Here is a 14,920-nt window from a genome sequence, read left to right as displayed (position 1 = left end):
TTAAATGTTTTTAAAAGACAATGAAAGAAGACAAATAAGAAACATATAACTCGGTGTTATTTTCAAATTTTATCTAAAATGTCTTGAAATACATTAATTAAAATATAAAAGTAATACAATGAACCTTCATTTAAATACTACTCTAGGAAAACTTTCTTCTTTTTCTGTTTTATTTTATTATTGCTGTAATCTTTTTATTATTATTTTTTATTGAACAGTCTTTCTTTTATTAATTTCTAAATTATAACAAACTAAAATCATGTGAACCCGTCGTATAATGGGAAAATTTCTTGCAATAACCTTTTTATTTTATATTTGAGAAAAATTTTGAAGTCATTGCATTTATAGACGAAAAAAGTTCTAATTTTATGATTTCATAGTTTTAATGCAATGATGTTACAGTTTCTTTTTTTGTAACTTTTTAACTACTCTTAAAAAACTACAATATATTCTGGAATTATACTGAAAATATTAAAATTTTTTAAAAATTATTATTTAAATTGAATCAAGGAAAAAGTGGAATAATTGATTAATTATAAAAAAACTAACATTATAATAATTTAACATTGTAAAAGTTTTTAATATAATAAATTTTCCTTCATTTTTCTCATTAATTCATCACAATCTTTATTATTTTTATATTTCTCACTTCATTAAAACACACGTGTTATTTAATTATTATAACGAACGATTAATTAAATCATAGTAAATATTTAACAACATAGTAACGTAATAGTTAAAAACTGTATTAAAATAATAAAAGAATTCTTTGATTATGAGTAACATGCAGTATATATTTTTTTTATTATGAAAAGTACAGTAGTGAAAAAAAGAGAGAGGGGCTGTAAAGGAGAGGAAAGTAGCCTAGCGAGGTGAAGTTTAGTTCTGCAGCCGGTGCAACTCCAGTGAACAGTCTTCTTCTAGTGCCGCTGTCTGTCTACACCGGTCGCGGATTCGGGTGAAGTGGACGAACTATTATTGTTTGTTACACTGTTTGTTCCATCAATCCTCATGTCAGCATGCGCCACCACACAGTCAGTTTCAGTTTAATATTTAACGTTTTTATTTTTTATTCATGAAAAAATTATTATTGTTATTTTTTTTATTATTATATAGAATATTTTATTTAAACATATATACATTTTTTTAAATAAAGTGATATTATTTATCGAGTGATTAAATTACATTTGATTTTTATATTGCATATAAGTAAAAAATAAAAATAACTGTTATTATTACTTTAAAATGGATAAATCATTAACTTAAAACAGTCGAACGCGAACTCTTATTCGCTGAAATGAAGCAAAATAAGTTTATTTCATACATTCACTGCCATAAAATTTTAACTTTTTTTTGTTTGGAAAATATTATTAGCGTGTTTACTTTTATAGCTAGACCACTCCATTGAATTAATTAAATGGGCTAATGTTTGAAAAAAGGGAAAAAATATTTTAATACGGTATGAAAATTATTTATATAACATGGTCTTAGAAGACTGAAAAACTAATCATAACAGTTAAATTTTTTTTTATTTATGTACCTTTTTTTATAATTTTATAACAAAAAAAATCATCGGTTCACATCCCTTTATTTTATTTTTTGTTATATATTGTGTACAATTAGTAAAAAAAAAAAAAAACTCCACTATATATATAAAAAGAGGTAACTATGATCAATACTTGCTTTCTCTCTCTCTCTATCTCTCTCTATTATATATATATAATGAATACATGTTACAAATAATTATTATATGTTTAAAAGTATATCAAATAAATATAATATAATTTTAATAAATTTTTAATCCATGAACTTAACTAAAAATGATCACTAAATAATAACATAATTTGAAACATTTTACTTATTACTAAGAATAATATTTTATGTTTTTATTTATTAAAGAAATTAGATGTGCAAGGTTTTGAACGTGTACAAATAAACGTAAACGGAAATTTATATCCTAATTAAAAAAAGATTCACTTCCGTTTTATTATAATTTTTCAGTGTGTGATTTTTTTTTAATGAAAAATAACAATTGATTGTCTAATGTTTATTATGAAGTATTTTTACATCCTATCTTAATGAAATCTTTTAATTATACATTTTTTTAATAAATATTTAGATTAGTTGGTATAATTTAGTAATCTGAAAAAATCTTTTTTAAACTCCTCTCATTGATTATATTTTTCTTTTTCCATATATTTGGGTGGATCTTTAAGTACGGAAGTATTAAAAATTTTGTTTCTGGGTTGTCTGTTATTCTAAATTAATTTTAATTATTTTTGTATCTATCTACAACAAAATTCTGTTAGAATATATTCTTTCTCTTTCTTTCTTTCTGTAGATTGTTAGAATATTAAAAATAAGGAATACAATCACCATTTCTTCTTAATATAAAATCAAACCCTTATAAAAGTAGGTTTCAACTAAATTTAAATATATATATATATATATATATATATATACGTGTATAAATGTCATATCTGGAACGTTTTTGCCCCCTTTTTTACATATAAAATCAATTAAAAAATATCCCATTTATTCCCAAGTAGCCCCAACATATATAGAAAATTGATATAGTTGCAATCGTACTGGCTTAACAAATGCCTTGAGTTCGATTCCTAATAATGGTATGACATTTTTTATTTATCGTCCTCATTAATATCTATGTACAAGATGTTTGAAGTTATAAAAATCTTTAAAATAATTATAAATATTTCGGTTAAATGAAGTTTTATTTTTTATTTCTTAAAGTATGTTAAGTACAACTTTGTATCTAATTTTCCTTTATTAAATGTATAAAGTTCGTACATAATATTTTAACTTATTCACGTACTTCGTGCATCAGTTAAAATATTAAATAATACATATAAAAATATTTAAGATTGATTTTAATGTATTAATATGTATGTAACTTATTCATTTATTTTTAAACAAAAATTTTAGTTTTATACGTGTATAAAATATATAAGCACTTTTTATTAAAAATAATTTTAATTTATTTATAAAAAGGAATGTATATAATATAAAAAGTAAATAATGGTAAATAATTATAAAATATTACTGTATGCATTCTATGCGGGTAATAACCGGAAGCTGTTAATTTCTAATATTAAAAACATTACGTTTTTACGTAATCAGAAATTAAAAAAAAAATTATGAAATACATATACACTTTTTTCATACGCTAAAAAAAATATTTTTATTGAGAATTAAAAAACCTTCTTTTTACTTCCTTGTACGAAGTAAAAGAAATATTGTGATCGCGAAAAAAATCGGTTTTCAGATTTCAACGGAAATATCCATTTTGACCATTCCTGAATCCATTTTGACTAGTTTCGGCGTGACGTCTGTACGTATGTATGTATGTACCTATCTCGCGTAACTCAAAAAGTATTAGCCGTAGGATGTTGAAATTTTGGATTTAGGACTGTTGTTACATCTAGTTGTGCACCTCCCCTTTTGATTGCAATCGGCTTGAACAAAAATGTCCAAAAAAGCCCAAAATCCAAAAGAATTTAGATTTTGTACTTTTTTTTAACTGACAGTAATAAGCTCTCATTGAGAGCTTTTCAACAATGTATTGTAAATGGTACTTATTTTCATTGGTTCCAGAGTTATAGCCAAATAGAATTTTAAATTATAAAATACTTGGATCTTACAAGGGGAAGGCACATCGGTTCGAATCACTTCATCTCCTTTTTTTAACTTTTTTTTTTTTAATTTAATTATGTTGATTTATTAATAATTATTAACCGGTGATTGTAAAAAAAAATTACGATAAATTTAATTCAATATTAACAAAAAAAAAAAAAATCGGAAATTATTAACGAAATAAAATTTTATGTACTTTTAAAAATGTGTATATGTAATTTAATAGACGTATAGAGTAGTCATGTGGTGTCCACATCAATTTATATTTATTAATTTTTAAATAAAGTTTAAAGAAATTATAAATCCAAGATAAAGAAGTAATAAATTTCCTTTCTTGGACAATTCACATCTCCTCAAATGTGTATACTTTAATATATTCTGTGAAATTTTACTTTTAATCCATTCAGGATTAAATCTCTTCTACGTTTTTAATAATATTTATTTGATTTAAAGTTGAAGTTTCATTCATCCTTGACCCAAAACTTACTACTGCGTAATAAAATAGAGAGCGGTAATTAATTGTTTAATAAAATGTAATTAGTTTAAAAGTCGTAAATAAAAAGTTATTTTATATTGCTAAGTTCACATTTTAACATCCTTTATATGAAATTTAATCTATAAATTATAGAGATTTGTCCTATTTTCTGCATAATAACAATTATATTTTTAAATCGTGTGATTATAATTAGGATTAATTATAATCCTAATCTACGAGATTAGTAATCCAGGATAACAGATAATTTTCCGTGAATTCTCATTTATATTTGTTACGTACTGGTAGGTATCAATTTCACCTTTCGAATCATTTTAAGACTTTCTTATAAATTATTATTATTATAATTGTTGTTGTTATAGTTGTCTAACGTATAAGTTGAATGTCTTTTTAAGATGAACTTTATTGTATTTAATGTTATTTCGGAGTAAGCGGTTGACAGTATAATTTTTCGCGTTAAAATTATGGGTCAATTGCTGTAACTATACTTGAGAATTTACCTGCTAAATAAACTACAAAATAATTACTTATATAAATAGATCTGATCTTCTAGATTCATTTAGAATCTAAACTAATAACGTTTTTATACAGATCTACAATTATGTTGTTGGTTTTTTATATTTCTAAATCATTAAAAAAAAAAACCGGTAAAATATTTTCGCTGAAAATAAAAAATACTTATTATTGATTTATAAAGAATTTCTTTATATATCCTGAATAAATATAAACTTTTTTTTTATCTATAAATTTTAGTATTTTAAGAGGATGACTTCATGGAGATAATTATTTAAAGAGATCAATTCAAACAAATTTTTACGGGTGGATTGAATTCAATTATTAGCCTACTAATGAAAGTAAACAGCATTTTAATTTATTAAAATATTAGATGATTCATAATTTTGGCTGCTGTGATGTAATTTTAATAAAAAAAACTTTCTAAAGATAATAAAAGTTGTCAATAATTATTAGATGTAAGGTGACTCGAAAGTTCACCTTTGTATTCACACCTTTCCATTTTTCTTTCGAATCGAGAGATTCGACTAACGAAGTTCCCTAACTGCTAAAGTTACCATTCCACTGAGTATTATTTAGAATTTAATTTTTATTATGAATAAATTAAAGCAAATGAATTTTAATTATATTATTTTAAATATTCTTTATATTGAGAAAAGTATTTTTATGTCATTTAAAGGTCCTAGACAGAAAGGAGGTTTTTTTTTTAAACTGACTTTCTTTAATATTAATTTATGGTTATATAAACAACTTTGCATTATAATGAAAGAACTTTTCTTATCATGTTGACCACGTTTTAAAAGTTATAGTCGATACTTAATTGGAAACCGGTGTCCTCAATTCACATCTTAGTTTTTTAATTTTTAATTTTTTTTTGGTCGTAGATTCCTTATTGGCTTTTTAATTAAAGGATGAAATTACCGGTACAAAAAAAAAACATGAAAAGTACATAAAAATAACTATGCTAATTAAGTCAGTAGAATTTCTCTCTTTCTGTTAAAATCATGTTCTTTCTCGATAGATTTTATTCTAAAGGTTAATCTTTCTTTTAAAGCAAATAAGATGTACTTTCGAAGGTCAAAGTACTTTACATTTTTTTTGTAAGTACAAAAAAATTTAATGCTACATACGAGCATATTGCAATGTTATTCATCCATTTTTTTTTTACAATTTTTTACTTACATTAACCTAACCACTTTTTTATTTCATTTTATGATAAATGGTTATAAATCTTAAAATTAAAGAAAAAAAAAATGAATTATCTTTTCTTATTAACCTGTAAAAGTTTCTGTTTTAATATTAAGAAACATCATATATTCATTACTCTGAATTATTATTGCCTTTAAAACTCAATCAAGAATTTTAATTTATAAATTTATAGTTAATAAATTAAAATAACTTAAAAAAATTTGAACTGGTTAGAAGCTAAAAATTAAATAATTCTGGCCTGTAATACTCATAATTTTAATAAAACACACATATTTAATAATTTTTTTTAAAATGAAAATGTACGTTATTTTAATTAAAAATCAATTCATAGTCACAGGTGGCAATTTAATTCTATTTTAGATTTTAACGGCCGTAAATTTTATGAATTCTGTTTATTTATTTTCTCCTATTACCATACTGTTTAGAAATTCTTTTCATTTCCTCTTTCCTGGTGTCATAGCTCTAGAGCTTATGCTGAAAGAAGGAAAGTATGGTAATCTGTAAAGGGTTTTTTTGCATTTCTCAACGTTTCATGACCTAAGGACCCCAAAAAACAAAAATATGGGAGTAATATTCGTAGGAACGTATGTACGTGCGTGGGCGTGTTTGATGCTTAAACAATTTTAATTGGATAAACCGATTTTGATGAAATTTTGTACAGACTCAAAATGGGACAACTTTTTGGTAAAATTTTAGAGTCAATATTTCCAGGGAGTGGTTGGGGTTTTTTGAGGGACAATTTAAAAAAAAAAATTGCAAACATAATCACATTTTATATTTAGCTCATTACATGCGCACATGCTACCTTATCATTTTTTAAAACTTTTTCCCAAAATTCTCCCTTCCCTAAAAATCGAAAAAAAAACTATCTTTTTATCTATTGCATATTTTTAACCGAATTTTTTAATGTCTTTTTAGGCATAATACTAGAGAAAGTGACCTAAAAAAATCTTTGGGATAATATTGGTTGTGGTGGGGAGCCAGTCAAAATTTATAAATATCAATTTTTTGAATTTTTTAAAACTTTCTTTTTATATAAACTTTTAATATCATTAAAAGTTTAAATAATAATATTACAATAAAATTTCATCATCATTCACTCCCCCCCCCCAAAAAAAAAAAAAAATGAAATGCTTGGTAACTTTTTGATTGGTTGTACATTTTTAGTGAATTTTTTTAGTTTCTCCATTTAACATAATAAATGTAGAAAAAAATTTTTGTAAGGTGATTTTGAAGGTGGGGGACAGAAAAAAAAAATTGATACAAATTAAAAAAATACTAATATAAACTATGCAAATATAAACGTTTTATTTAATTCTAATTTCAAGATAATTAAAATATTTATTTTTGTTAATTTAAAAAATCATATAACTTTAACTGTGCATTAAATTATTTGTTTAAAGAATAAGTCAACAACATGTAGTAATTTTTAATAATACTAGATAAAGAAATAATTATATTAATTAACTTATTAAAACAATTTTACCAAAGAGAAAAAAGAAGATTTTGGTTTTAGTGGTTGTTGCTTTGTTTTATTTTCATCCATGAAACCAACCATTCCTAATTACGTGAAATGACAATTTATAACCATTAAGTACTTCCTTTCTAACTGCCAAACAAAATTTTGCACTTTCATTCTTTATTTTTTACATTCTCACACAAATTATTCGATATAACTCGGAAATTGGATAGTTACCTGCTATTTCTGGTAATCACGCGCTAATTTGTAAAGAAAACGTAGTACATATATATATAAAATTAAACTACTAACCGAAAATCACATAAACACATAATCGGGTTACTGTTATATTACTGTGAAATTATATAATATTGTGCTAACATTACATTACTTTCTTTCAGTGAGATTTTGATTAAAAATCATTAATGCTTTGATATTTTTTGCTGTTTTATTCCTGGTTCACCTGATGTTTATTAAAATATGTATTTTAAAATTATTATTTTGTTTTTTAAATTGTAAAAACTAATACATTGACTTATATTGATAAATCACAGCTAATTAATAAATATTTAAAACACTTTACATTTTTACAAGAAATTTGTGGTAAACATATTTTAAATTGGTTTGATCTTTAGTATTCTAACCGTTTCCCTATTCTTGAATTTGTTTATTGATATATTTTTAATAGAGCTGTAAATTTCTGGATTCGATAATTTATTATTATTTTGGTATTACGCAGAACTTTAATTCATGTCATGGACCGATTTCAATGATCTCTTTTATTTTGTAGTGGAAATTCTTCTGGTGGTCTCGTTTGAAGCTTAACGCCAGTGTAAATTTTTTTTTAGATAAACCAGATGTACTTTGTTAACGTAAACGATATGAAGATATTTCTAATTATTTTCTATTTTTATCATTGGTTTGGTATTAGATAATAATAAAATGATATAAAACTAGTCATTTAAAAATTCAATGTATTTTTATGCGAAAATTTAAAAAGATTGATCGGAAAACTTCGGTGAAAAAATAACAATTATTCCTTCACTCACTTGTTTCAGCTTACCATCTTTAAGTTTTTTATCTCCCATTATTTTCTCATTTTTTTTAAGACACAAGTTTTTTCGCTTTTATATTTCTTGCAAGCGACTATTTTTTTCATACGATCAGCGATTTTGTCGGTCTAAAACTTAAAAAAACATAAAATAAATTTTAAAAACCCTAAAAAAACTAGCTATAAAAGAACTACATTAAAGGTTGAAAAATAATAATTTTCTACCAACTTTAAATTTCAAAATATTGAAGTCGGTACCGATTGAAATTAACTATAAAAAAATTAATTTGGGGCAGGCTTCAAAAGTTGAAGACGTATTACATTTCAGTTTATAGCGTAGTTCTTTGAATTAAGATTTATTTTTTAAATCTTTTTCTTTAAATATTTTTTTAAAATAAATAATATGTAGGCATGAGATGTCTTATTACATTAGAGGGGCTCAAATAAAATCGAGTTTTAAATGGGAAAACGATGATTTCTTGTAAGCAAAGCGGACAAGTGATTAATTGGTCTGGAACATGTAAGTACATAATAAAAATCAAGAATGATACCTCGTTATTAATTTTAACATTACCATAAAGGTTTTCTCAATAAAGAAATTGATTTTTAATACGTAATTCGTTATATATATCATACATAAAAATTTCCATCTTACTTTGCTGAATTGCAATTTTCAGGCATGCTGAAACGTATAATAAAACCACTCTAATACTATTTAAATTTGATCGTTTCTCAAATCACAGTCACCAAGATCCAAAGCGTGGAGTCGTTTTAGTCTTCTAACGTCATCAGTATTAGCTAGGTCTTTTCTTTTAACCTCCGGGATCACCGTTAGGTATTGCTTCAGAGAATGATTTGTAGCATGTGAAAATGCCATGCCTGACCGGGATTTGTACCCGAGACTTCCTGATGAAAGGCCGAGACGCTACCACTGGCGCCACAGAGGCCGACATTGTCTAGAAGGTTGATAGATAAATAGTTCACGCGGTTGTTTAACCGCAATTTATACTTTATGCCGAATCGCAGTATTTCTATATTCAAATAATTGAACAGTATTATTCATGAAGTTACCTAAGTAAATTAAAATACTTTAAAACTAGACAAAACCTCTTTAACTACCTGAAGATTACTGGATTTTCATACTTTCATTTATCTCTGGTTTATTGAAAATAACTGATTGTAATATTTAGGTTAATATTTTTACGAATTTAATTTTAATATAACGTTACTCGAACAATTACTTACGTTTTTCAGTAATTAAGTTAATTTTTACTTTTTTTGAAGTAATTGATAACACTTCTAAATCTGTTCAGACCTAATGGAAAGATAATCTTACAACATAAATTGTTTGAATAATGTATCAGGATTAACGTCAGTAATAATATATAAAATTCTGTTTTAGAAGTAAATTAAAAAAAAGACTTCAAAAAAATTGTAACTATTAAATAAAGCATTTACGATTCACCATATAGGTATCAATTGAATTTTATAAATTCAGGTTTAAAATCTCAAAAAATTCAATCTAAAACATAAATTTTGATTAGTTTCTTGTTTATGCCACTTGTTTATGTCACTCTTTCTTAGTACCGAATTTTATTTTAAATGTTGTCATAGCCTGTGTGTGTGTGTGTGTGTGCGCGCGCGCGCGCGCGATCGCAGTCGCATTCATTCTCAATCACGAAAATATGTGATATTTAAATGATAAAAATTAATTTAAAAATCCATAATCCTACAACATTTTCTCAGAATATCTATAATATTAGCTGATCAACAATGATTTGAATCACTTACCAAACCAATGATAGTTCATTTTCTCCCAACATGAAATATAGCAATGTCGCATCAGATTAAAAGTGTTTCATTATGTCATTACTTTTTAGAAATACGAGTATACCAATTATATTAAATTCTATTTTTTTTACACCTTGTAACGATCTCAAATAATGTTAAAAAATAATACATATTTTCGCTTCAAATAATATTTATTAAAGGTTAGTTTTTAAACTATATTTGAAAACAATTTATGTAAATTATTCATGATTAGTGTTGTTCCCAGATATCTAGCAGTTATACAGTAAATAGGCTAGTATGTGAAAACATGAATGGGAGTTTACAGTATTAAAAATATTTATTTTTATTCAAATCATTAGTCAAAGTTTAATTTAATTTTTTTATGTTTCTCTTAAAGTCTAGAAAAAAGTTATGATTCAAGCAAAAGTAACATAATAATCATTTAATTTTTTCAAAATTAAATTACTGAAACCCAGTTCCTAATATTTTAATATGTTTACAATTATTATTTATGCATATATTCTTAACATTCACAGGAAATATATTTAAATAAGATATTAAGAATTTCATTATACCTTTTAAAAATGTGTTACTTCGAACTTAAAATATTTTTCTCTTAGTTTTGGTACAAACATTTCATGTTTATCTTTGTGTGAAACATTACATTTTTAAAAATATTTTTGAGTATTTATAAAATGATTTATTTATTCTAATGTGCTTCTTTTTTTATCTTGTAATTATATTTTATAAGGAGATTATTTAGGAAAAGATACTCCGTATCTATACGAAGTTCCGGTGCGTGTTTATCGGTGTACATGATGAGCATAATGAACACTTTTATTGACATAAATTCCATACTGGATACATATTTTACCTATATCGATAGAGACGTTAGATCACTCATAACTACTAGCCTTCTTTGTTCTTCCTAAAATCGACTATTTAGAAGATAATTCTACATTTGGTTGTCTCCTCTTCATCATTATAAGGCTTCTCTTACCCGTAAATAGTGATGTTTAAATTAAAATTATATCCTGAATTAATTAAGTATAAAATTCTTCCGAAAAAGATTTGTATAAAGTATTTACAAAAGGTTTTACTACTACTGTGTTTAAAAATTAAAATATGTATTTTATACATACGATAAACAAATAGAAGTTAATGAAAGATTCCACTTAATAATATGTAAATGATTAAAATAATAAATGAAACTGGCTTTAATATAAGTTTTATTCAGGATACAATTTTATTCTTATAGAAAAATATTATAAAGTAGAACGCCTCATTCTTTGTTAGATATGCCAGGAACATATTAAAAACACCTAGGTACAATAATGGATAAAAAAGAAACTGTATAAATCAAAACAATTAATTGAAATAAGGGAAGTAAACAGAATTGAAATGTAGTTTGTTTAAATAAGGAGTTGTGCCGAAAGCACACACATACAAACACTCTGTGTGCTGCTAAGAGGCGATCGTGGAATAGAATAAGATGTGGAAATGTTGTTGTCGTTACCGCTGTTGTGTAGTAGAAGGGAGAAGAAAGACGGGATTGAAAGTAGGTAGCAGGTCTTGGTTAGTTAGAGTGCAAGCTCCACGTCTATAGGGCCAAAGGTCATTTCAAAGTACAAGAAAGTGAAACTAACATTCCCTACCGGTTTATTAGAAACGAAAAAAAATGTTAAGTCGTAACGAGTAAAAATTATTTGATGATATCCTTGTATATATATATATATATATATATATATATATATATATATATATATATATATATATATATATATATATATATATCTTGAATTTACTTTCATTTACATTACATCACTTAAATCTAAGAAACCCTAAATAAATATTGTTCATTATACAAAAAAAAAGTAAATCATACTGTATAAAGCTGGATTTCTTATCCTAATTATCCTTTACACAACTCAATATTATATCATTTCATGTAAATAAATGATGTATAAACATGAAATTGTCCTTTAGAAAAAAATTACATTAATAAAATATAAAATATTTAATTTAATGCTAGACGTTTTTTATTGGGCTGAAAGTTTTTAAGTTTCATCGAGAAAACACGTAGATAAAAACATAAAGAGCTTAATTAAAAAAAAAAAAAATTTAAATGTGCGGTCCAGCACATGAATTCATGTGTATTTAGCCATGATATGTAACTCCAACATAATTTCCGTATTTCCTTCTGTACGTGGGAGATCTGTACATAATCGTGAATCTCGCTTTTGTGACAAACCATGGTGCCGTCGTTATATACCTCAGTACCTTGTTTTGAAATCGTCGGATCACCATGATGTTACTAACACAACTTGTCTTTTTTTAACGTCAAAGCTTCGGTTGAAACTGAACTGTATGCAGCTGCTACTCTTAGAACCATTCGACGTTGCATACTTTCCGGAACTCGGCAATTACGGCAATTATTTTATATTGATAGCCTGTACCACACCGGTATTCCGTATGAGAGAATAGAATTAACAACATGTGCGTATAGACGCCGCTTAGACGTACGCGGACCAGTACATTCGCCATCAGTTTACTTAAATCTCTGACTGCCCGCCCCGCACGTAGACATACCTCTTTTGTGTGCCTCGTAAAGGACCTCCAGATGTCCATCCAGAGAGACCTGACCTAACTGACCTAACCTGTATCAGGTAATTGTCTTGGTTATACCTGTTATTACGTTTTACGGATTTTCTGTTGAATAGATTCATTTTACAGTTATTAGGATAATTTTTTTTTAAGTAATATAAATTCAGAAAAATGTTTTGGGTCATCTTGAACCATAATTTTAAATCCCTGTTCTAATTTAATTGCCACATTTCAACTTGGTTTTTACGTTTGTTTAAAAAATTGATTTAAAAAAAAATTAAAAAACCTATTGTTTTAGAAACTTTTAAATAATTTTAAAACTTTCTTATACTAAAAGATATGAAGATTTTAAAATATCTACTTTTATGCAGAGCAGTACAGAGAAGTTTGGCGACTTAGTTGAATTATAAATTACACATATAAGAGTAAACAGTATAGAAAAATAAAACTGACTTGAAAGAAAAAGTTGATGGTAAAAAAATTTATTCAATTGTTTTCCATAATTTCGAATTTTTGAAGTCAATGCTATATAAAAATATAAAGTGATTGAAAAAGGACTTCACAACTTTAAAAGCGTATAAAAATTTAGTTAAATAACTTAAAGATTCGGTTGAGGTTTCATTTCAAAGAAAATTTCATCAAATTTTGATTCACGCGTGCTATCACCAGTGTTATTTAAAATGGACACATTAATTGGTGCAAAATGTACTCGCTGTGTGTTTTGGTTTCACGATTTGCAGTCAGCAACTGCAAGTCAACATAATTTTCGTTGAGAGTATGGTAGGGATCCTCCTAATAGGAATACAGTTTACTGTAGGCATACAGTTTACCAGCTAATAGGCATACAGTTTCCAAAGCAACTGTGCTGTGGAACAACTCAAAGAAAGCTTTGCCTGGAGTCCAAAGAATCAACTTGACGCGTGTCACGTAAGACTGGCATTCCGAAAACGACTGTTTGGCGCGTATTACGTTAACGATTGCATTTGAAGCCGAACAAACTAACCTTAGTTCAACATATTAAAGATGACGACAAATTTGCTCGGCTGCGGTTTTGTGTGGAAACTTTGGTTAGAATTGCAGACAACGATATATTTTCTGACAATGTAATCTTTAGTGATGTCAACTTTTCACATCAGTGGCAAGGTGAACACCCGTATCTGCCGAATATGGGGTAGCGAATACCCTCATGAAACTTTGTAGCATATTTGTGATAGCCCTAAGATCAATGTTTTTTGTGTCGCAAGCAAACAAAGATGATGCGGTCCGTTCTTCTTCCAGGAGGCAATCGTAAATGGTTTCGTTTATTGGACACGCTTCAAAATTTTCTAATTCTGTAATTAGACGATGATGACCAAGATGGACTCCATTACTATTAGCAAGACGGGGGACCACCTCACTACAGCCTAGAAGTCCGAGATTTTCTTGATACTCGATTCCCAGGTCGATGGATCGGTCGTGAAGGTCTAATTGCATGGCAACCTTGCTCCTCAGATTTGATCCCGCTAGATTTTTCTTGTGGGTTTCATTAAAGATTGGAGGGTTTAGGCCTTTGCCTGCTGATCTTGTTGAGCTAAGACTACGAATTAGCTGCAGCTGCAGAGGTAACGCCTGACTTGCTGGCTACAGTCTGGAATAAAATCAACTTCAGGTGGGATGTATTTCGCATTACAAATGGAAGCCATATCAAACCAAAGAGAATGTTGAGTACAATCTTGATATGTTTTTTTATGAAAGAAACCTCAACCGAATCTTTAGTTATCTCAATCAATCTTTATATGCTTTTAAATTTAAAAAGTCCTTTTTGAATCACTCGGTAAAAAGTAAACGTTTAACTAAGAATTGATTTTACTATACTTTTATTTTTTAGGGCTTTCAATTTTTAATTTTTTTACATTTTTACTAATATTTTTTTTGTAAATTTATTTTATTTATAATTTTTTAATAATTTACTTAAAATTAATTAATTAATAAAAGGTTTGTCACCAGTATGAAAAAATTAACCGTTTGCAAAATAAAAAAAAAAAACGTAAAAGGTGAGACAAATGTGTGATAATTAATATAAGAATAGGTATACACACAAAAATGTTAAGAATAAAAACACTTCAACAAATGTGTGAAGAAGAGCAAATACAAATATATTTTAATTTCA

General features: G+C 26.3%; 1 pseudogene; it reads left to right on the top strand.

The window, feature by feature from the left end:
• The first annotated feature begins 896 nt into the window (after positions 1-896).
• Positions 897-14,920, top strand: part of LOC142321694 (uncharacterized) — a 94,212-nt pseudogene continuing 80,188 nt past the window's right edge.

The sequence above is a fragment of the Lycorma delicatula genome, chromosome 3 (assembly GCF_047948215.1).
Source record: "Lycorma delicatula isolate Av1 chromosome 3, ASM4794821v1, whole genome shotgun sequence".
Classification (NCBI taxonomy): Eukaryota; Metazoa; Arthropoda; class Insecta; order Hemiptera; family Fulgoridae; genus Lycorma; species Lycorma delicatula.
The sequence above is the reverse complement of the archived record's forward strand: the minus strand, read 5'-3'. Positions and strand labels throughout refer to the sequence as shown.